A 22,336-nucleotide genomic window follows, 5' to 3' on the forward strand; every position below is an offset into this window, starting at 1 on the left:
GGCCCCAGAGGCCAAATGGGAATTTCCAGGTGGGGAGAGGGAGCCATCCTGGATGGCGAACCCAGAGGCGAGCATCACAAGGCTTTTCCAAATCCTCTGATGGCGGGGAGACAGCACCACAGATTTTTTTCCTCCCTGCTTCCCAGTTATTTTTATTAGGACTTTAATACTCACACGGTGACAAATTCTTTGTTCAAAGTAGTGGTTCATTAGTTCTTAGACCGTGAAATATTTTGAGAATCTGATGAAAACTATATACTGCTTTCTTTCCTGAGATATCTACTTACAAACACATCCATGCAATTTGGGATATGTGTTGTTTTTATACTTATTTGTCAATGACTTAATATTTGTCAGGCACTGAGTTAGGCTGTGGGTAATTGTGGGATATGACAAAGCCTTGGGACTTCATCTAACCAAAAACTTTTAAAGCCTCTTAGAGTTTTATTTGGAGAAAGATGCATTTATTATTTTTTAAATAACAATGAAATAGCTAACCTTTTGGAAACTCATATTTTTGATCAGGCCCCATGCTAAGAACTTTACTTGAGTTATTGCCCTCAGTCCTGACAACAAACAGTGTGAGGGGAGCATTTTATAAAAGGAATTGGTACATGCCAAATGCTTAGAATAGTATCTGACAGACTGAATCCTCTATAATTGCTACTTGTTAGTACTGCCATTATCATTATCATTATTTTTATAACTTAGGCCCAGATATTCTAGGTAATATTCCCAAGGTTAAACTGTGTGCTGTCATATATATGTTACTATGTTTTCACATTTTAAGCAAATAATTATCTAGTGAGATAGATAATCAAACAAAAGAAGAATGAAAAGGGTAGGGGTCCAGTGAGGCTGCCAGCTGTCCACTCCAAGCATGGTCCCCTATAGGCCAGTCAGCCTATCTCCTCCTGCAGTTTAGATGTCTGACTGCTGTCAGTCAGAAGCTGAGTGGCTCCTCTGTTTACAGAATTCCTCGATACTTTCTCTATATGATTCATTGTTTAATACCACTAATCTCTACGCTCCCAGTCTGACCATGTGAAACTTCCCCATGCCTACTTTGAAGCATTTCTACTTTGAAGATAGAGATCTGTCCATCTACAGTCTGTGGATGAAGAACACCAGGCCACCTTAGCCTCTGCAGCACCCACAGCCATGCTCATAGAAGCCAGCAGAAGCCGGCAGGTGTAGGTGTGTTAAAAACGTTAGCACCAAAAGACTAATCCATGGTTCACATACTTTTCAATGCCTTTTAAACTCTCCTTTACAACTCTACTAAGGAAACTGGCTCAAAACTCTTTGAGAAAAATCTAAAACTTAGATGATAAACTATTTTAACAAATAACAAAAATGCCCATGAAAATCACTTAAAGATATGAAATCAACCAAAAGGGTAGTATGGTCGAATTTCCTTAGGGCATTTTTCAGAGGATGATTATAAAAATCTTGACACAGAATACTTGAATATGAAATATAAATGCTAAATGTGGTTTATACATGTTTTCATGTAAAAGAAACAAACAACATAAGTCTTGGTTAGAAATAAAATACAGAAATGCATAACAATTCACTAAGTATAGAGAATGAGATCCTGTGACTTATATTAGTAATTTTGGAATTAAGGTGGTCCTTAGGAATCCTGTTTCATGAGTCAGAATCCCAATGGCTCTGTCATCCATCAAACATTTTCAAAGTGCGCCCATATCAGGTACCCAGGATAGAAACAGTATGTAGACGTGGAAACTGACATTTAAACACAGAATTAGTGTGTGGCAGCATGGGGTTTTGGCCAGTGGACAAGGTTTTGTGGGAACTCACTGAGAGTCTAAACCAGAATTATCTGGAAAATGTAAAAGCATCATAAACAATATAAAGATTTATATAGACACATTTACATGATATAGCAGTGTCATTGCTGATGTTATTATTGTAGTTGCGTTGCCTTTTAAACATATTTTCTGATTATCTAACCCATACCTGCTGAATTCTAATAACATGGCAAACGGCGAAACACAAAGAAAAGAACATTGTTTGAAGTTTCAAACTCGCCTCCTATACACAAACTAAAAGCTATTGGCATTTTGGTGTACATTCTTTCAGTACTTTTTGTACAGATCTATGTATGTATTTTTTCTTTAGAAAAACTATTACAGTAACACATTGCTTTGGAGCCAATGTCTATTTTAGGTTTTAACTTTGCTTAATTGCTTAAATCTTTTTTAAATGCTTAAATCTAGCCACAGCACTTTAAGAGGCAGCAGTTCTGGGTTCTAGGGCTTGCCCCTTCATGTATTAGCTGTACAATTTTGAGAAAGTTCCTTAAATGTTCCAAAACTCAGTCACTTTGTTGCAAAATGAAGATAATAATAGCTAATATTTATCAAACGGGCACTGCTCAAAGTGTTTCTCTTTATTTTATATAAACCTCCCAGGGTTATGTTTCAAATAGATGTCATATTTTCTGAACTTTTTGAATGAGGGAAACTGAGGCACAAAGAGGTTAAATGACTTACCCGAAGTCTCACAGCTAGACAGGAATGGAGTCAAAGGCAGGTAGTGTGACTGCTGTATGGCCCTTGTAACCACTAATGACGCTTTTCCTTTCTGAAGGCAGAAGACCAGACGTATTTAAGTCCCTTCCTGTTCTAGGATCTATGATAAATAGCCTGTGAAATGAACATTTTCCTTATATAATCTTCTTAATTGGAAAAATTCAAAGCCAATTTCCCTCAAAGACTTTTTTTCCCACTTTATTTTATTTGGGGTGAAGTATAATTTTCTTAAACCTGCATGCATTAGGCTGATTCTTTGCCCAAAAGCAACTGGCTTCTTGCTCAATTGTGTATTTTTCAAGCACTTTCACATGTATTAGCACATGTGGTCATAATACATGTTTACAGACACTGAACTGTCAGGACAGTTCGTCGTATTCACCACCTGGAAATGACAGCCAACATTCACAGCCAGAGAAGTTAGTCAGGACTGAACCCAGATATAAAGATTCCTTGTCCAGGCACCACTTTCCTTGCAGGTCTGCCCGTCATGCATATATTCGTTATTCAAAAACAAACAAAACATGTTTGTCTGCCTACTGTGTATCAGGATACAGCAGTCAGAAAAGGAAAAAAATCCATGCCCTCCTTGATCTTACATTTGAATGTGAATATTTAATGAATTCATTAGGACTCCTCCAATGGAAAAAGTGACAACAAATAAACTAAACTATATATAAAAAATGATAGGCAGTGATAGGTGCTATTTTAGATAAAATGGTTAAGGAAGAACCCTCGAGTAAGTACGAGATATTGGAACTGAGCCTCAAATCTTGAGTACAAGGCCAAAAACCTTAAGATTCGAGAAAAGAGTGTTCTTGGTAAAAGAACAGCAAAAAAAAAAAAAAAAAATCCTCCAACCAGAGACAAGTTTATATGCTTGCTAAGATGATGGAGGGGAGCAAGCAAGGAAGGGGGAAGCTAGTGTGACTATTGCACAGTAAATCAGAGAAGGAATTTAAGAGCTTGAAGTCAGAGAGAACTGGGGCCAGGTAATGTAGGAACTAGATGGCCCATCATGAGAAATTAGAATGTTAATCTAATTTCTATGTATTGGAGATCTAAGAAGGGCATGTATTTGGATATTAATTAATATATTGGATATTATTCAAATAATAATTATCTAACTTTCATTTGAATAATAGTCCAAGTTCAATGCACTGGAGAGGTACGGAGAGGAGTGATGTGATCTGATTAATACACTCTGGGAGTGAGGCAGCAAGAGTGGAAGCAGAAGGCCACTTGGCTAAGTAGCTAGTAGGTCATGCTGATGAGAGAGGACAGAGGCTTGGTTTAAGGTGGTAGCTAGTAGTGAAGACAACAGGAACTGACCTTGATCCTTATTAATGTGTCCCATTATTGCTGTTGTCCCAGAATAATGTGTCATTCTTCCCAACCTTGTGCATTGATCCAATTCCCCAACTCTTGGCTCCATTTCTTCTCTACCTCCCCCTTTGGATTTGAGCTTAGTAGTGCCTCCCTCAGACTTCTAACCACTTTCCCCTCCCCTGCCAAGGTACCTGGATATGCATGAATGGCATTTGGCTGCTCTGCTGACACACTAGGCAATATATGGACAACAGTTAAGCTCTCTGACTTAGAAGTCCCACGTCAAACCCACCAGCCCAAGGCTTGTGTACCCTACTTAATGGGCTGAAAAGGACAGACCTGTGAAGGAAGAGATTTGCACTAAACCACAGGAATGCAACACATGATTGACTAGTACACAGAAGTCACTGTGACTACACTAAGGTGTAGACATCTTCCCTTTATTAATGATCTCTGGCATCATCATTGCATCTCTACTTATTCTTCATTTTGCGTCATAGGAGTTTTAAGTGGGTAAGCTATATCTAAATATCAACCTTTTCTCTTGAGGCTTTCCAATGACTTCAGAAGTCTGTATGGCCTTGTATTCTGTAAGGTCAAAGAGCATCCTATCTTGACACTAACAAGCATTTTACACCGATGACTTGTACATTTCACCATCTCCCTGTTTTGTGTTTCCATGAAAAACAGAAGATATTTTTATGTCAACAGCCTGCTGTTTACAGAAAGGAACCTGACAGCTATGATTAATGAGGTAAAACCTCTGTGCTCTGGGACTGGCAGTGATGGCTCGCGTTTTCCAGTTGTGAAAAGTTTCCTCCTGCATGCAGTCAAAGAAATGTGTTTCCTGAACGTCTTTTCTTGCTTTGATCCTTGCCCAGCTCTCATTCCAAGACGAAACAAACACGGGTGCTCCCTTCAACTTTTTAAATGTATGCTTTGCTGGCAGTTCCACTGAGTCAACCACTAACATTTTCCACATGATTCTACTATGGATTAAATTATAAAGAGCAGCAAACCTAGTGGGTTCACTTTGCTCTGAGGTATATTTTTTCCTACCCTTCAAGTGTCAGTTAATTCCTGTCCTGGTTGTCCCCTCCCTCACACCTTAGCCAAGCTCTTTTTCTCCTCTTTCCTGTCTCTCTCTCTCTCTCTCTCTCTCTCTCTCTCTCTCTCTCTTCTCTCGCTGTTAGGAGCATGGGAAGTAGAGGCAGGATTCGGATTCTCATCATGCCTCTACAATTAATGAGCTGCAGAACCTAAGCAAATTGTGCTACCTCTTAGAGCAGCAGTTCTCAACCTGTGGGTCACAACCTCTTTGGGGGTCGAAGGACCCTTTCACAGGGGTCACCTAAGACCATCGGAAAACGCATATATAATTACATATTGTTTTTGTGATTAATCACTATACCTTGATTATGTTCAATTTGTAACAATGAAATTGGGGGTCACCACAATATGAGGAACTGTACTAAAGGGTCGAGGCATTAGGAAGGTTGAGAACCACTGTTTTAGAGTCTCAGTTTCCTCCACTGTACAGCGGGAATTGTGGCATAGTATACATGGATTTTGTGAGGATCTGATAAGCCAATGTATGGAAAAGAGTTACTATAAAACCAAGCATTAAAGATCTCCTTCTAAGAAGGGATACCTTGTGTGTTCTTAGGTTGAAATGAATGGATAGGTTTAAAATTAGCCTGAGACATTCTATGTATGTCTATGAACTAGTGTTGATCTCCCCATTCTAGACAGACCCCTCAGAAACCAAAAAAACATTTGTTCCCATTCATAACAGAGCAACTCCTATGTGTGTATTTACACTGCAACAAGCCTCCCTACTTGGACCAAGAGAATGGATGCTGCAGCAGGAAATAACAGTTAGCAAAGTTGCTTACCCTTTATTTCCTTGAGCATGGAGATGATGCACATGACAGAATGCAGGAATTTTAGTACCTAAGTAGCTACATCGAGAGAGCTTTCAAAACTTGGCAACCAGGCTATCAAGTGAGAGAAAATAGGAATATTAATTTCTGATATTTATTGAGCACTAAATACTATTTGGTCCTGAGAAGCCTGGAAAAGTCTAGTTTTTAGGGCTAAAAGACTGAAGGCTAGACCCATTTGTGGTGATCTCAATATGGAAAGCATTAGGGTAACAGCATGAGCCCCTTCTTTATCTAACCTCAGACTCTCACTGTGTGATCTGCCAACCCTAACTGCCTGGAAATCCTCTCCTGGTCATGAGCTTGCCAGGACTGGTAGACTGGACTGATCCCAGCTCAGTCTCAGCTTCGATGTTGTTGGGCCTCATGAGAATACCTGCAGATATTGGTGTGGAGCTTGGCAGACTTCCCAAAGTGAGAAACAGTTAGGTAATTCTCTGCTTGCCCATTTCTCCCATGCAGCCTTAACATGAGCTGCAAGGAAAGAGGCCTTCGGTCGGTTGAACAAGGATTCAGGATAGGGCATGGTGACCCCTACAAACACATGCCCAGAAAAGAGTTGGCTCTCCACCCCCTTCAATAGAAAAGCAGACAATTTGGCCCAGTGAACACTAATATGTGCATATACTTAGCAATAAACATACGGAATGAATAAGCAGTATTTCTTTTCTAATTAGAGGCATTTTGGTCACTTGGGAAACTTCAGAAATAGAAAACAATTTCTAACTGTTTGGCTCAAACAAAAACTCATTCAGGCTTAGAAGTTGGCAAAGGCCATGCTAATGATAAATACTTATCCCATAATCACATTTTCCACAGACCCTCTAAATTTCCAAGAGTTTCATCATAAAAAAGAATAGCAGTGAAATATCTGGACCGACAGTTAAAATAACAACATAATATTAACAGGATGTCAGCATTTACAGGGTTTTCCCATTTCCTCTGTAAAAATCTTACCATTACCCAAACATGCAGCCACCACTTTACCTTTTAATTATTGTTAAAAAAAATTTTCAAAGGAGCTATTCACTGATTTTTCTGTTCATTCAACATGTATTGAGTACTTATTATGTGCAATCACTGTAGTAGACTCATAGGATAATAATAATAATAGTAATAATAATAATATAATTGACAATATTTTTATACTAATTATGTTGTTATCACACTATTATAAGAATGTCATATCTATTTAACACAACTAATCCTGGCAACAAACCTTCATAAGGGTTACTTGTAAACTGTTCGCCTACCTTTCTGGAATGCCACCTGGTAGCTATGCCAGTCCTCTATTACCATCTCCTTCATCTCCAGCCTTGCCACAGTCCCATCTCTGGCTACCACTCTCTCTTGATATGGCCCATCCCACCCTCTAATGGGACCCTAATTCTGAAAGGACCAGGAAGTCTATAAATCAAGAGTTCGGGAACATTTTGGAGAGAGTTATTCAACAGTGACCCAGGGAGCTAAATAAAGAAAACTTCAGATTTAACTGAAGGAAGAAAAACAACAAGAGAGAATTAACAAAAGAAGACCTTGATTCCAGGCTCAAGTTTCCAGGATTGAGCTAGCCAACCTGATAATGAAACCTAAGATATCAACATTATGTTAACCTCTCTCAGGCTGAAATAGTAATAAAATTGTACTTTAAGTTACATCCCTATATATAGTTTGGATCTGAGAGCTACAGAGTCTGAGAACAGTAGGGCTAGAAATAACCTTCAAAAATGGTGAATCTGAGGTCTAAATAGGTGAAGTAATTTATTCTGGGTCATATTAATTCATGGTATTAAGGCCAGGGAGTCACAGAATCGCAACCTAAAGGGCCAAGCTCATCTTAGTCACCTGTTCAACACCTGCCTGAACCTTGTCTATAACATCACAGTCCTACCAAGTGATAGGCCACACATGCTCCTCAAATTACAGGGTTCTCCCTTCACTCTCAGTGAGTGAATTCATTTGTTGGGGGGGGTTCTAACTCTTAGCACACCCTTCCATAATTTGAACTGAAATCTCTCATAATGTGGCTTCCACTATTGAGGGACCACAGTCCCCATGTATCCATTGTCTACTTCAAGTTAATTGAAGACCTGACAGCTTCTTTGGCCACACTCAATATCCCCAATTCCTCCAACCCTTTCTTCTGTAACATAAACAATAAGCAAGATCTCCCAGCTGTACTTGACTACCAGGAAGCAATGATTTGCGGTGGTTAAAAGAATGGGCTTTGCAAACAGAAAAATCTGTGGGCTAAATTTCAGTTCTACACTTAACAATATTAATGTCTAAGGTCAACATATTCTGACCATACCTTGGATTCCTTTTATGTAAATTGGTGATGATGACATACACTCATAGGCTTATTGAGGTAAATGAGTAAAATAATGTACATAAAATTTCAAGTATCACGTCTAGCATTGTGTGGGAATTCAACAAATATATTTGAATGGATGAATGAATGAACCCCTGGTTGAGTGCTAGACTCAGCACTAACGAGACTTATCAATCTATTAGCAATCCTGGAGAAGATTCTGTTGGGGAGAGGGTCAAAGGAAGAATGAATAGGAAAGGCCCAAATGAGAACCAAAAGCTTCCATGGCTGACCAGCTTTCTGTGCAGCCCTTCCCATCACAAGTTCACCAACCATCTGAAGAAAGTTTGCTTCATGCTCACAGCTCTGCTCAGCAAAGGAAGAGGAGGAAGAGTCTTCAAGTTTTTTGTAATCAATTCTGGACTTTCTCATAAAAGTCTGACAACATGCTAATTTGAAAGTCTAAACACTAAGTTATTTTGGGGAAGAGGAGAAGAGGTACTTTATGTCTATTTTTTTTCTCCCTTTACAAAAACAGCTGAACAGACTTTCCTAACGCTTTCCCGAAAGTTTCATGTTTGAACTGAGCTCAGCCCTGGAAGGCCTCACTCTCAAGAGGAAGGCCTGAGAAAGTCATTAAAGGCAAATGAAAGCCCTGGAATAGAAATACATGGATAAATGGGAATTCAATTGGCTTTTTCTCTCAGATGATCCATCTTTTAATAACAGGAAGATGAAACCAAAGCAAACCACCTCAAGGATAATGTCTCCTAAATCATTTAACACTTTGAAATGGTATTAAAACCCTTGGACACAACTGCCTGGCACTGAATCATGGCTTCTCCCTTTGTTATCTTGGTTATCTGTGATAAATGAATGACACTTCCTCAGTTTTCTTCTCTGTAAAATGAATATAATGGACCTTATTTCATAGGACTTTGAGGAGCACTAAATGAGATAATCCAGCTTTGTGCTTAAGCATCCTATAGTGCAGAGGGCAGGCCTCATAACAAAGAATTATCTGACCCACAATGTCAACAGTGCCTAGGTTGATAAACCCTGGTCTAGAATATTAAAAACATAAAGTAGTTGGATAAGAGGGAGATGATAATTTGGTTGGAGAACTTGAATATTAGGCTTAGATTCCTCTCAAAGGTAATGGGTGTAATATAGCATTCAATGCATAAAAAAATAGAACTTCAGGAAGATTGACATTATGAAATTTTGTCTAACCTGTAAGATTATACAGATACTAAAGAGTTGAGGCATCCTGATACAAACTCATATATTTTTATATATTATTATGGTTATAATGCTCCAACATCTGATTGAAAAGTGAAAGCATCTGTCAACAGACTAAATTTATCTCCTTGGCTTTGACAGGCAAATAGTTGGAGTTCTGGTCTTTCCATTGATTAGGGATTCCCTTACACTCTGGCAAGACAATTAAAGGGGATGAGAAGTGTTGGTTTAGTCTAACTAATAGTTTAGCATAATGTAGACAAAACATTTGGTTGATTGGTGCTTTCATTTTATCGTATGGTGGTTTGACATGAAGGAAACATAATCATTGTTGGATGCGTGCTAGTCCTCATTGTAAATCCAGCTGATTTCAGGGTAGAAAAACTGGTCCTAAAATAAAAAATTGTAGGTATGAATCTTCAACCTGAAAGACCATTGCTCATAAGGAAAAGGAGCTCTTAAGTTAAAAATGAAAAATTCAAAAAGAAAAAAAAACCTCAAGAATAACCTTAATTTATGCTTCACTGCAATTGTTCATATCCAAAACCCTCTCAAAGTAACTTTTACTCCTGGGAAGTCTGTGCAATCCATCAAAGCAATAGATGAAGCCACATTCACTGGACCAGGATTCTATCTGCCTGGAGAAAGGGGCTCCTTAGTCTTCAAACACAAGTTACAATCTGTTCACAAACCCAAGGAGAAGCATTCATACAAAAGGAGAATGTTTATTTATTTTTTTTTATTCACCTGCCATTTTGTTAAGATTCATCGAAAGAAGCAATATAGGCTAGTAGACACCCTATCCCTGTTTTCCTTTTTTTCCCCCCAAAATGTTATGTAACTTTCCAATTCCAGCTCATTCTACCTCCCTAAAGCCTTCTCTGGAGCTCCTGTTAACGTGTAATATAATAATGTATTACAACTTTGTTAACTACTATCTGGATCACTGTGTCAAGCAGAATATTGAGTTCTTATCAGAGTATAAGGAGAAAGAGTTCTATGATCCATTAGCAATGCCTTCTGTGATTACAAGATGGGGAGGAGGTAATAGATGAATCAAGTATTTATTTTCCTGAGCCTTTCCTGGAATTTATGGACATTGTTTTTATTTTTGGTACCAGTACTAGACACTAGTGTTAACAAGAGTGAGCAACAATAGTTATCCCTGCCTTTTTAGAGCTTAAAGTACAGTGAAAAAAATGTCAGCAATCAAATAATTGTCTACAATTTGGTGAATGAATGACAGCCACAAAATCTCTGCTGATTCATTCATCAGGAGGTGGCATTTACTTCCCTTCCCTTGCATCTGATGGCCTTGTGACTTGCTTTGACCAATAAACTATGATGGAAGTTACACTGCCAGTTCTGGGCCCAAACTTCGTAAGACTTAACAGCTTCCACTCTTTCTAGCAACCAAGGACTAAAGAATATGGACTAGACTACTAAATGAAGGAAACCATGTGGAGAGAGACCAAGAAGGTGAGAAGCCACATTTGACATGTTAGGGCTAACCAAGCTCCCAGTTGAATGCAGCCCCATGAGTGACCTTACCTCACAACATGAAACAGAAAAACCACCCAGCTGAGCCCAGCCAACCAAAGAACTGTGAGAAATCTAAGTTGCTATTTTTTTAAGCCACCAAGTATGGAGGTCATTTATTTTTCAGTAATGGATAGCAAAAACACATAATACCTAAGGTAGATTGCCACTATATTCTTTTTCTATCACATTACCCCTGTTTCATTTTCTTTATAACTCTTATCAGTACCTAAAATTATTTTACTTAGTTTCCTGCTGTCGGTCTCACCCAATAGGAGAAAGACTCAGAGCAGGGACCTTGTCTGTATTGTTTCCTACTGTGACCCCTGAGCCTAGAACATTGCCTGACACAGAACAGAATGCCCAATAAATATTTGTGGATAAAATGAATAGATGGGGGGATAAGGACACATATGTAATACCTTAATCAATAAAGAAGTTTTTTTAAAAAAATGAATAGATGGATAGTTGTAAGTATAATTGAAATAACTGAGGAGTATATCTTTTTATAACAGTTTGTATTAAGGGTATTATATCTGGTGAGTGGAATTCAGGGAAGAAAATACTTTTTTATTTTAAACAAATCTTTACATGTTATGTACAGGAGGAAAGTAAGTAAGGGACTATTTTCTTTCTAGTTACTATTCAATTAACCATTCTCTTAAAAGTGACATCATCACTTTAAACTTTCCTTGGTGTCAGAGAATAGAATTTGTTTCAAAATATTTTAGAGCAACTTTCTGAGACCACAACTACTAATTAATTAAGTAGGCAAGGAATCCCCTGAATAATAAGAGAATTAATTTTACAAAAATTGATCAAGAAAAATAAGATGTGGAATCTGTCCTATCCCTCTGCTAGAAAATCAGCATTAAAGGGAAAGTCATCCTCAATTTGAAGAAATACCTCTTTCAAAATGTGAGGACAACTTTTAAAAGAGTGTTTTGTGTTTCCTAAGCACAGAGTTCATTTGAAATGTCTGTACACAGAGGGAAAACCAGAAAGTGTTCTTAAAGGAGGCAAGAGAGAAACATGGGAAGATCTTGCTGAGAGAAAGGAAAGCAGAAGAGAGCTAGAGTTGAGTGACTCCCAGAGCTGGAGTGCTGAAGACAAGTTGTTTGTTCCAAGGCTATGAGTGATTTGGTGCGTAAGCAGCCAAGACCTTTCTTTAAAGCCAAAAAATGAAGAAAATAAAAGGAAGATGAGAAAGAGAAAATAATAAAAATGAAAACAATTGGGAAATAATGGAGCAGATATCAGTTTTGATGTATGTGTAAAATATACATGGGGTTTGTAGTAGAATTAAATAATACTACTTTCTTTCTTGTGCTTTCATGTATTTTATAAATGTTGGTTTTATAGTGCTTATATTGGATTAGTGAATGACTGAATTGATCTCTCTTACAGCTTAAATACTGGATAAATTACGTAAGTGTACAGCTTTGCAGCAATCCTGCTCTTGTAGGGCCAGAATAGTGCCCCACTCCCCATTTGCAATCCAATGGCGATCAGCACAACGCTGAGGAAATTATAGAAAGTGTAGATCAATGGCAAACACTAGAATGGCAGAAGAAATGCTCTCTCTGCCACTTTTCACCTGTAAATCACAGGCTAGTATCCCTACTTTCAAGAGGGTTTTCAATTTCTTGCTTTCCTTCACATAATAGTCAAATGAGATAATGTAAGTAAAAGTGCTCTGAAAATCGTAAGACATTACACACGAATAAAGGAGTGTTATTATTAAGACACTTTCATGCTTAAACCCCCTGCCATCTGGCTTCAGTTACTCTCTTCATTGGGACTTATAGCTCAAAAATCATATTATTCGTAATTGGCCTTAGCAGTTTTTCAGAGTTGATTATATTTGGGATGAAAATGCATGCAGATTTTTATAGATAAACCAAGATATATAAACCAGAGAGATAGAACTGTTGGGCAATCCCTTTCTGTTGCACTTTCTCTCCCTGTATAAAAGCCAATTTATCACTAAGTACCTTGGTAAGCAAAAAAAAATGGCTTTTGGAGTCAACTCTGGTGAGTGGATGTTTAATGACTCCAGTGAGCTTGCTTCCAGGTTAATGATGCATCTGCCTGTGAGAAACAGATGTTTATACCATCTAATAAGGGCACTCCCTTCTCTGGCTTGTGTTTCTCTGTTTCACCTTTGCTGGCCAACATCCCTTCTGAATGACACATTCTTTCTTTTGATAAGGCAATGCCTTTCATCAGGTTTCGGTTCTGTCTTACTTCCTGAACTGCACTCTGTCTCTTTTATGTAATTTTGCCTATCTCTGGCCAATCAAACCTAAAGTGTTCATTTGATAGTTTAACTTTTATGTGGTCACCTTACTGTACCGTTTGTGTTCTTTCACTTGATGTGTTCTCAGAGGTATTTCTTGTTACTCTACCTATCATCAACATAATGGCCTTTTAATTCATCTTCGAATTCAGGGTGCCCTACCTGGCCCTCATTCTCCTTCATCTCTATGTAGCAGAACAATGCCCACCTTGCCTGCAGTAAACAGTTTCCAGCATTATTCCTCTTCTCAGTAGTCTCCAATTTAAGGGGGGTGAGAATTACCTTTCCCTCATTGTATTGGAAATTTGGGAAAGGGAAATTCCTGGCTTGCACATGTCTACCTCCAATTATGGATCAGACTCTGGTTTAGCCAAGGTAGGTCTGTGACCAAATCTCAAGCAATCAGATGCTTTTGGGACTTTGAGGAGGAGTCCTTCTTACCACCAACATACAGAATGTTAGTTCCTGCTAGAGATATTTGCCAAATGGTCCAAGCTTCCTGCTTTTTGGGCCCCTGAACTAATATATGTGGATTAATAGAATCATTATATATATGTAATAAAGTCTATACTATATAACACATTATGTATTAAATTATTACATATTATATTATGCAATAATTTATTACATATAATTGTAATATATTACCTTGTTAAATACATTATTAAATATTATGTTATTAAATATTACATATTAGTTTCTATTATTCCTAAGCCTTCTCTCCCAACTATCTTTGTTTTTATGTTATAATGCTTTTATTGCAATTGAGGACATTTTTAATAAATGTCAAATTTGAAGCCTTGTCTGGGTAGTCCTTTTGCAGTAGAAATCAAATTTCTCCAACACAACTTCATTGCTAACTATGGGATTCATTAAAACTACAAGTATGGCATATTGAATATTTCAACATCATTCAGTTGTCCATATCTAGCTATCTCATTAGTTAGATGACAAACCAAATGTAAATGCTTAATATATGGTAAATTTCAACATATTCTTCACAGATGAAAACAATAAAAGAGTAATTTCTATAACATATTCATTAATTCTTCAACAATATTTCTTAAGGTATTTCAAGGATTATAACATTTATCCACCTTTATCCATGTTTCCTCAATTTTTTTAACTAGCTTCTAAAAGGCATAAACAAGGATGCATCTAGTCAGAACTGTTTTCATACGCTTGTAATGTTTATTTTGTCATGCATCTTACAAAAACTCAATATATGGCAATAAGGACAAATGTACAATGACAAGTATACATTTAAATCATTACTGGTGCTATAAATGTTGCTGATATGGCTATTTGCTTGTATGGGTGTTGTAAATGACAGAACAACATAATTCTAGAATTCTAAGATCCCCTGAAATATTTCCACTAAATCCATTTGTTTCAAGTTGCCAGAGGAATTCTTATTGTTTGCTGCCAAGATGTTTTTAGTCTCCTCATGAAAGCAGTAAAAATGGCTTTTCATCACCTCTCCCCAGCACAGTATTTTGTATATAATAGATACTCAGTAAAGTCTGTATAATGGACCTATTGTGTGTTAGATATTCAGCAACTATAATTGAATGGAATTGAATTGAAATGAATTAAGCAGGCTTTTCTCAGACCCATAGCAACTATAAAACTAGACTATTTCATCGCCATTCAGAAAATTGTGTTCACAAGATTACATTCTGGAATCTTGACAGATAAGATTTCAGCAACTCCTTATTTAAACACTTCTTAGACAAATTATGTGTCTCACTATGTTACGAGGAGTTCTGTCAAGAGTTTGCAAGAGAAATGTTTTTTCAAAGCAATTGCCTATGTTTGTACATGGTGTGTCATTGTGAGGTGGTTGTAATGGACAGCAGTATCGTGTGGGCCTCTGGTTTAACCACAGACTGACTCAACAGCAACATCGGTTTGCAGAATCAGAGGAAGGAATGTATGCTGGATAAGAATTGCAGATAATAGCTGGGTTGGGTTTTCCTTCTGAAGTTCAGGGAAAACAATGTTTTCTCTCTGTGTTACTAGGTTTCTATAATACCTCCCTTCTTTAGCATTAGATCCATTCCATGTGTCAACTGTGCGAAACCCTTGTTAAATAAAAATGAGATATTGCTGTTGTGTTCCTGGGAACTCTTCTCACGCAATTTATTTAATAAGATAACATCCTATCTAATAAAGATGGGCTATGCAAATTGACTGTCACTCCACAACAAAGATGGCGGCACCCACAGCCAATAAGGAGGGAATATGCAAATTGACGTGACAAAGATGAAGGTGGCCAGGCCAGAACTCTTGTGTTGTCACCGTGGCAATGATGCAGGCATTCCACCTGGCCCCGGCCGCTCCAGGCCTCTGGGTAGCATGCACGCACAGGTGCAGAGCAGCCGGGGCAGGGCAGGACGCCTGCTATGAGAGGGGGGTGGGGGATGGAGGGAGCTACAGGAGGGCAGCAGGGCCAGAGTGAAGGTGGAAGGTGGCAGCCAGAGTGAAGGCCTGGGTCCTGAGTGCCAGAGGGAAGCCAGTGCCAGCAGCAAGGGGAAGGAAGGCCTATTCTTGCACGAATCTTCGTGCATCGGCCTCTAGTTTTAAAATAATAAGAATAGGCTGGGGTTTTTTTTTTAAGTGGCCAGTATTTACTAGTAGATGGCTCAAAAGTTTACCAAAAAAAATAATATATGCTAACTTTGTCAAGTAGTATTTCTCCTTGACCCTGAGAATAAACCTCTCTTCCTGGAGAACCATAATTGGAAGCCACTAGCTCTTGCTAGCCACAGAGATCTGGATTTCCTCAATGAGGCCACAGTGCTTGCTACACACCACCCCAGACTTGTTCTGGGTACACATATGCTGTGCAGACAATACCATCTCAGCAGCTCCTGATCCAGTGTGTCCTTCCCCAAATGTATAGAACATTCAAATCTAAACTTTCTTAAAAGTGACCCTTGAGTGATCTGGATGGAACCTCCACTGAGGAAGATGAAACACTCAAGTCACACATTTCGCCAGTCATTGATAGTGACGAGGGAAGGAGGCTCGGGGGCCAATAATATATAGCCCAGTCTAAATTACCCTGGAAGAACCTCTCTGAGAAATTATCAAGAGCAAAGTAAATCAAATAATTATGTCACTAAGAAAATGTAAGAAACAAAGCTTACAGCTTCAAAAAAAAAAAAAGCATATTGGTGAAGAGAAAACCTCTCTCCTATCCCCCTCAGTTAGAGTAATGATGGAAAGACTCTAAGAAATGTGGCCCATTATGTACTGTGCATGATTTTAACCAAGGTAGAATGTCCAATTCAATCCCAGAAAATACAAATGATGTAATAGAAAAACCATCATAAATTGTTTATCCATACAGGAAAAAATAAAATTGGATTTCTGCCTGCCCTACAAAAATCAATTCCAGATGGATTAAAGACCTAAATGGCAAAAGTAAATATTTTAGTGAAAAATGTTGGTGAATTTCTGTCTGAACTTCAGGTAGAGAAGGATTTGCTAAAACACAAAATATGCCAACGTAAATTAAAACATGAATGAGGAGAAACCAAGATGGTGGCGTAGGGAGTGGACCTGTGCATGCTGCTCTCTCACAGCATCATTGAAACTACCAACTATGAGGCAAACAACCACCACTCAGAACCATGGGGAAGTTGGCCCAGTGGGAGATCTACAACTGGAAGAAAAGAAAGAAGCGCAGTGAGACTGAGTGGGAGCTACGGAGGCGCCAAAAAAAGCTCTGACGGGAGGCTGCTCATCGGCACTGAGGGACGTGAAGTCCTGGTGTCCCAGGGAGGCGAGGGGCACGGAGACGCTGCCATTGCTATTTCCTCCAAGCTGGCGACTCTCTGAGACCCCGCCCTACTCAATTTACATCCCCATCCGGGCTGTGCCAGAGACACAAGAGGAAATGTCTGTGCTTTTACAAACTCTCAAATCCACTGAGCTGGTTAGGGCGGGTCTCTGAGGCCCCAGATCCCACAGCACTGCCTTGCAGCGGTCAGAAAGCGAGGGAAGCTCTGACACGCGGCTGCTCACCAGCACTGGGGGACGCGAAACCCCGGTGTCCCGGAGAGGCGAGGGGTCACGGAGGTGCAGCCAGTGCTATTTGCTCTGCCACGGCGACTCCCTGAGACCCAGCCCTAATCAATTTACATCCCCATCCAAGCTGTGCCAGGTGCACAAAAAGACCCACTTGTGCTTTTTCAGCCTAACCCAACAAATTGCAGACTTCAACTGCTCGCAGCCATGGGAGACACACTCAAGAAGTAGACCCAGGAGAACCAAGATGGCGGCATAAGGAAGAGACCGGTGCGTGCTGCCTCACACAACAACATCGAAACTACCAACTATAGGACAAACAGCGATCATACGGAACCATGGGAAAGCTGGCCCAGTGGAAGCTCTACAACTGGAAGGAAAGAAAGAACATTGAGACTGAGTAGGATGTGCAGAGACACCAAGTACAGAGCCCAACCCAACAAACTGCAGATTTCAACTCCTCGCATAGAAAGAAGAGCACTGAGACTGAGTAGGATGTGTGGAGACACCAAGTACAGAGCCCAGCCCAACAAACTGCAGATTTCAGCTCCTCGCATAGAAAGAAGAGCATTGAGACTGAGTAGGATGTGCAGAGGCACCAAGTACAGAGCCCAACCCAGCAGGCTGCAGATTTCAGCTCCTTGCATCGGGGAGGGACGCAATCGGGGGGCGGAGTCGGGTTCGAGGCAGGCTGGGGCTGGGCCCGGCTGGGCCGGCATTGTGGAACCGCTGTACCAGCAGGTGCACAAACATGCCCACTGGTTCCAGTCTCGCGTGGGGCGCTGGGGGACAGCAGACGGGCAGTCTGTGCACTTGGTGGAGGGCGTGGTCCGAGCAGGTGTGCTGGATGTTCAGCCACCAGGAACATCTGGAGATTTTGTCTGGCAGGGAGCCACTCGGCAGGGGACAGAGGGCCAAACTTCGTGTTTCCCCGGTGAGGCTGGGACGGCCCCGGTGAGGTTGGGATGCCCCAGAAAGATCGAGATGGCCCTGGTGAGGTCAAGACTGCCCCGGTGAGGTCGGGATGGCCCCGGTGAGGTCGGGACGGCCCCGGTGAGGTTGGGACGGCCCCAGTGAGGTCAGGACAGCCCCGATGAGGTTGAAATGGCCTCAGTGAGGTTGGGACGGCCCCGGTGAGGCTGAAACAGCCCCGGTGAGGTCAGGACGGCCCCGGTGAGATTGAAACAGCCCCACTGAGGTAGGGACGGCCCCGGTGAGATTGAAACGGCCCCGCTGAGGTAGGGACGGCCCTGGTGAGGTTGGGACTGCTCCAGTGAGGTTGGGACAGATAATGGGGACTAGTATAGACTGATGAACAGGGATAGATGCAGAGGCAGAGCAACATTGAACAGACTGTCAAACTACAGTGGGAAGCCTGCGGCGGGGGGGGATTAAGAGATCAACAGAAGGACTTATATTCATGCATATAAGATTAACCAATGGACACAAGACACCAGCGGGGGGCGGGGGGGGGGTAGGGGCTGGGGGAATGTCAATGAGGGGAAATAAAGGAGACATATGTAATACTCTTTGTAATACTTTAAGAGATAAAATTTATTTAAAAAAAAACATGAATGAATTTAACTATGTTAAAATTAAGACCACATGCTAATCAGAAGAAATATTAAAGCAAATGAAAACACCTGTTATGAACTGGAAGAAGATATTTTCAACATGCATAATCAATAAAAGATTAATAATATCTAAAGAACTTTTTTAAAATCATAGGGAAAGGATTAGTAAAGCAATAACAAATGGTCAGAGGAATGAGCCAGCACTTCAGGTAAAGAAAACACATGTGAAACAATAAGATTTAGTTTGAGCAGTTATCTGAAGAATACAAATTACAACATAAGATACTCTTTTAGACTGGCAAAGTAATAAAAATGATACTACTGCTGTTTGTCAATACCAAGTGTGGGAAAGAATTCAAATGAACAGGATTGAGAAATAAAGATTAATTTTCCCAGGCCAAGCCACTGCAAGCTTACCTCTAAGAAAAGGAGCTGCAAAGCTCCATGGAAACCAGTCTTGGTCAAATACTTAAGGCCATCAAACTACGTAGTTAGCCAAGAGGCTTAGACCCCAGTCCCCTGATTATGCCCCAAGATGGAATGGTGCTTCCACAAACATGTGATGCATGTCATGTAGCAAATTCTGCCACTCACTCACATCATCACACAGCTGTGAGATTGGGAACCTGACCTTCTCCTTACTGCAAGGGAGAAGTTGGTGCTACTCTCCAAGAAGACTTAACTAGCAGAATAAGGCTGGACTAAAAGTTCTGCTATGTTATGTTGATATTTTACTCTGGACTCTAATCACACAGGCAGAGGAGCTTGAGCATCCTTCACCAGACAGATGAAAAGCCCTGTAACCAAAGAGCAAGGGTTTTCTATCGTTTGATATCTAGCTATGCTAGATAACTGTGACCTACCCCATAATATGGTGGGCAAAAGGAAATTTCAAGAAATATTCTATTTCTTATATTAAGTGGTGATTCCTCAAGAGTTTGATGTATTATTAAAATCCTATATAATAAAAGGGTAATATGCAAATTGACCAAACTGGGGAACATCCGGTCACTATGATGCTCAACACAGGAGCTGCCCCCTGGTGGTCAGTGTGCTCCCACAGGGGGAGTGCCGCTCAGCCATAAGTTAGGCTGACAGCTGACAGGGAGAGGGCCTAAGCTGTCAGTCAGACATCCCCCGAGGACTCCCAGACTGCTAAAGGGCACAGGCCAGGCTGTGGGGACCACCCCCCTCCCCCAGCCCCAGTGCATGAATGTCAAGCACCAAGCCTCTAGAATTTTAAATAATTATAAACAATGAAACAAGTACAACCAATCATGATCCAGTGATGGGAGTACTTCATGACTAAAGATTGATTAATCTAACCCTGGGCTCCTGGGTTCAAAACAGAAGTGGGGGAAATGATCTTATAGTTTTAACTTTGGTGGTTTACAAACCTAACCAAAAACCTAATTATAATATGTGATGAAGCTATTTTTATATTCATATTACACACAAAATAACAATCACAGAGAGGATAAGTGAATAGCCCAATAATACTTATCTAATAAAAAAAATCAAGTGGTTGAGTGGCAACCCAGGAACCCAGGAGTCATAGTTAAATTTCCAGTCATGGCATGTGTCTGGGTTGGGGGCTTGATCCCCAGTAGGAGTGTGCAGGAGGCAGCCAATCAATGATTCTCAACACTGATGCTTCTGTCTCTCTCTCCCTCTTCCTTCCTCTCTGAAATCAATTTAAAAAAATATATTTAAAAAAATAAATATCAGAGTTGAACCTATGTCTACCTGATCATGTATTAGCTTGATTAAACTTATATGACAAGTAGCCTCCAAACATCCAGTGTTTTAACACAATAGGGGCCCAGGAGCATCATTTGAGTCAATGGAGTGGCTCTCCTATGTGGTCATCCAGTGGCCTAAACTCTTTCCATCTTGTGGCTCCATGACCCTCTGAATCCTCATTTTTATGTGTGGGAGAGAACATGGAAGAACACACTGAGGTTTGGGATAATGACTACTCAAATTGCATTAGCGGAAACTAAGTCACATAAGCACACTGAACTGAGGGAGGCTGAGATATGTGGAAAGAGTGAATTTGGGTGGACCGCTTCACTGGTCCAGAAAGAATGGAAGACACATGGAGCAGAAATGAACCCAACTCACAAACCGCAGGCAACCCTGTCTAGAACAATGGACTGGCTAAATTAATTCAAATCTATTTATTTCTCATAACTGGCATAATGTGAGAAATAAATAGATTTGAGTTGATTCAGCCAGTCCACCATATTAATAAGCATTAGTTTGTTTACCTTTTCAAGTTTTTTTTAACTCAGAGAGTGCTCATGCTAAGTGAAATAAATCAGACAGAGAAAGGCAAATGTCTTAATTTCACTCATATGTGAAATCTAAAAAAAGAAAACCACAGAAAGCAAATGAATAAATAAAATAAAATAGAAACACACATATAGAGAGAATAAGCTGATGGTTACCAAAGTAGAGGGGTTGAGGGGTGGGAATAAAAAAAAAACGATAGAGAGACAAAAAAAAAATGCTTCAGGGTGAGATTGGAGGGAATAGAAGCAATCTCTAAAACCCTCAGGATGACTGTTTTTAGTCTCAATTTTAAAAAAAAAAAAAGAAGAAGAAAGAGCTGCAATGAACATCTCTTTGCACAAATCGTTATTCATTTGAGAAAGTATTTCTATAAGCTGGAAAACTAGAATTAGCATTTCTGGTCCATCTTTATTAAAACTTTGTCATATACTGCCTATTTACATCCCCACCTACAGGATATAAGAGGACCAGTTCCTCCATGCCCACCTAAAAACAAGCCTTAATCTTTTCCAATTTTACCAAACCAGTAAAAAATAGAATATCATTGTTTCAATATCAACGGTTGAAAATAATAAGGTATTACTATATATGCACACATAGAAAGGTTTTCACAATATAAGTGAAAAAGCAATTAGAAATATAATCTCATTTCTTATATATACATATGAGCTTAAACATGTGTTTTATATATGTAGATGTATGTATGTATGTGGGTGTGTTTGTAGACATACCTTTATGTAAGTCTACATAAACATTAAAAATCTTGAAAGATATTCTCCAAACCATTACCATGATTCTCCCTGACAAATTAATTTGGGGACAGAGGAGTAAGAGGAGAACTTTAATGCTGAAGTTTACATAGTTCTCTATTGTTTAAAATTTCATGATCATGTAAGATTTTATAATAAAAGAGACTGATACAGATATAATTGTTTCTCTAAATATAAAAAAACTTCATTACTCAGAATTCTGCAGCCATAATCTCCACTTAATGATTTCTTATAATCTCACTGAGAAATAAATTAGTATATTTACATGATGTGTCATAATTCTTATGTGCCTGGCATTTATCACTAATATTATTTAACTTAATAATATATTAAATATTATAAGTTATACATAAATATTTTAAACATCATTTATTGATAAGGCAGTCAGTAATGATAATCCTCTTATCAATTAAAAGGGATGAAACACAAGGAAAATCTCAT

The sequence above is a fragment of the Myotis daubentonii genome, chromosome 9 (assembly GCF_963259705.1).
Source record: "Myotis daubentonii chromosome 9, mMyoDau2.1, whole genome shotgun sequence".
Taxonomy (NCBI): domain Eukaryota; kingdom Metazoa; phylum Chordata; class Mammalia; order Chiroptera; family Vespertilionidae; genus Myotis; species Myotis daubentonii.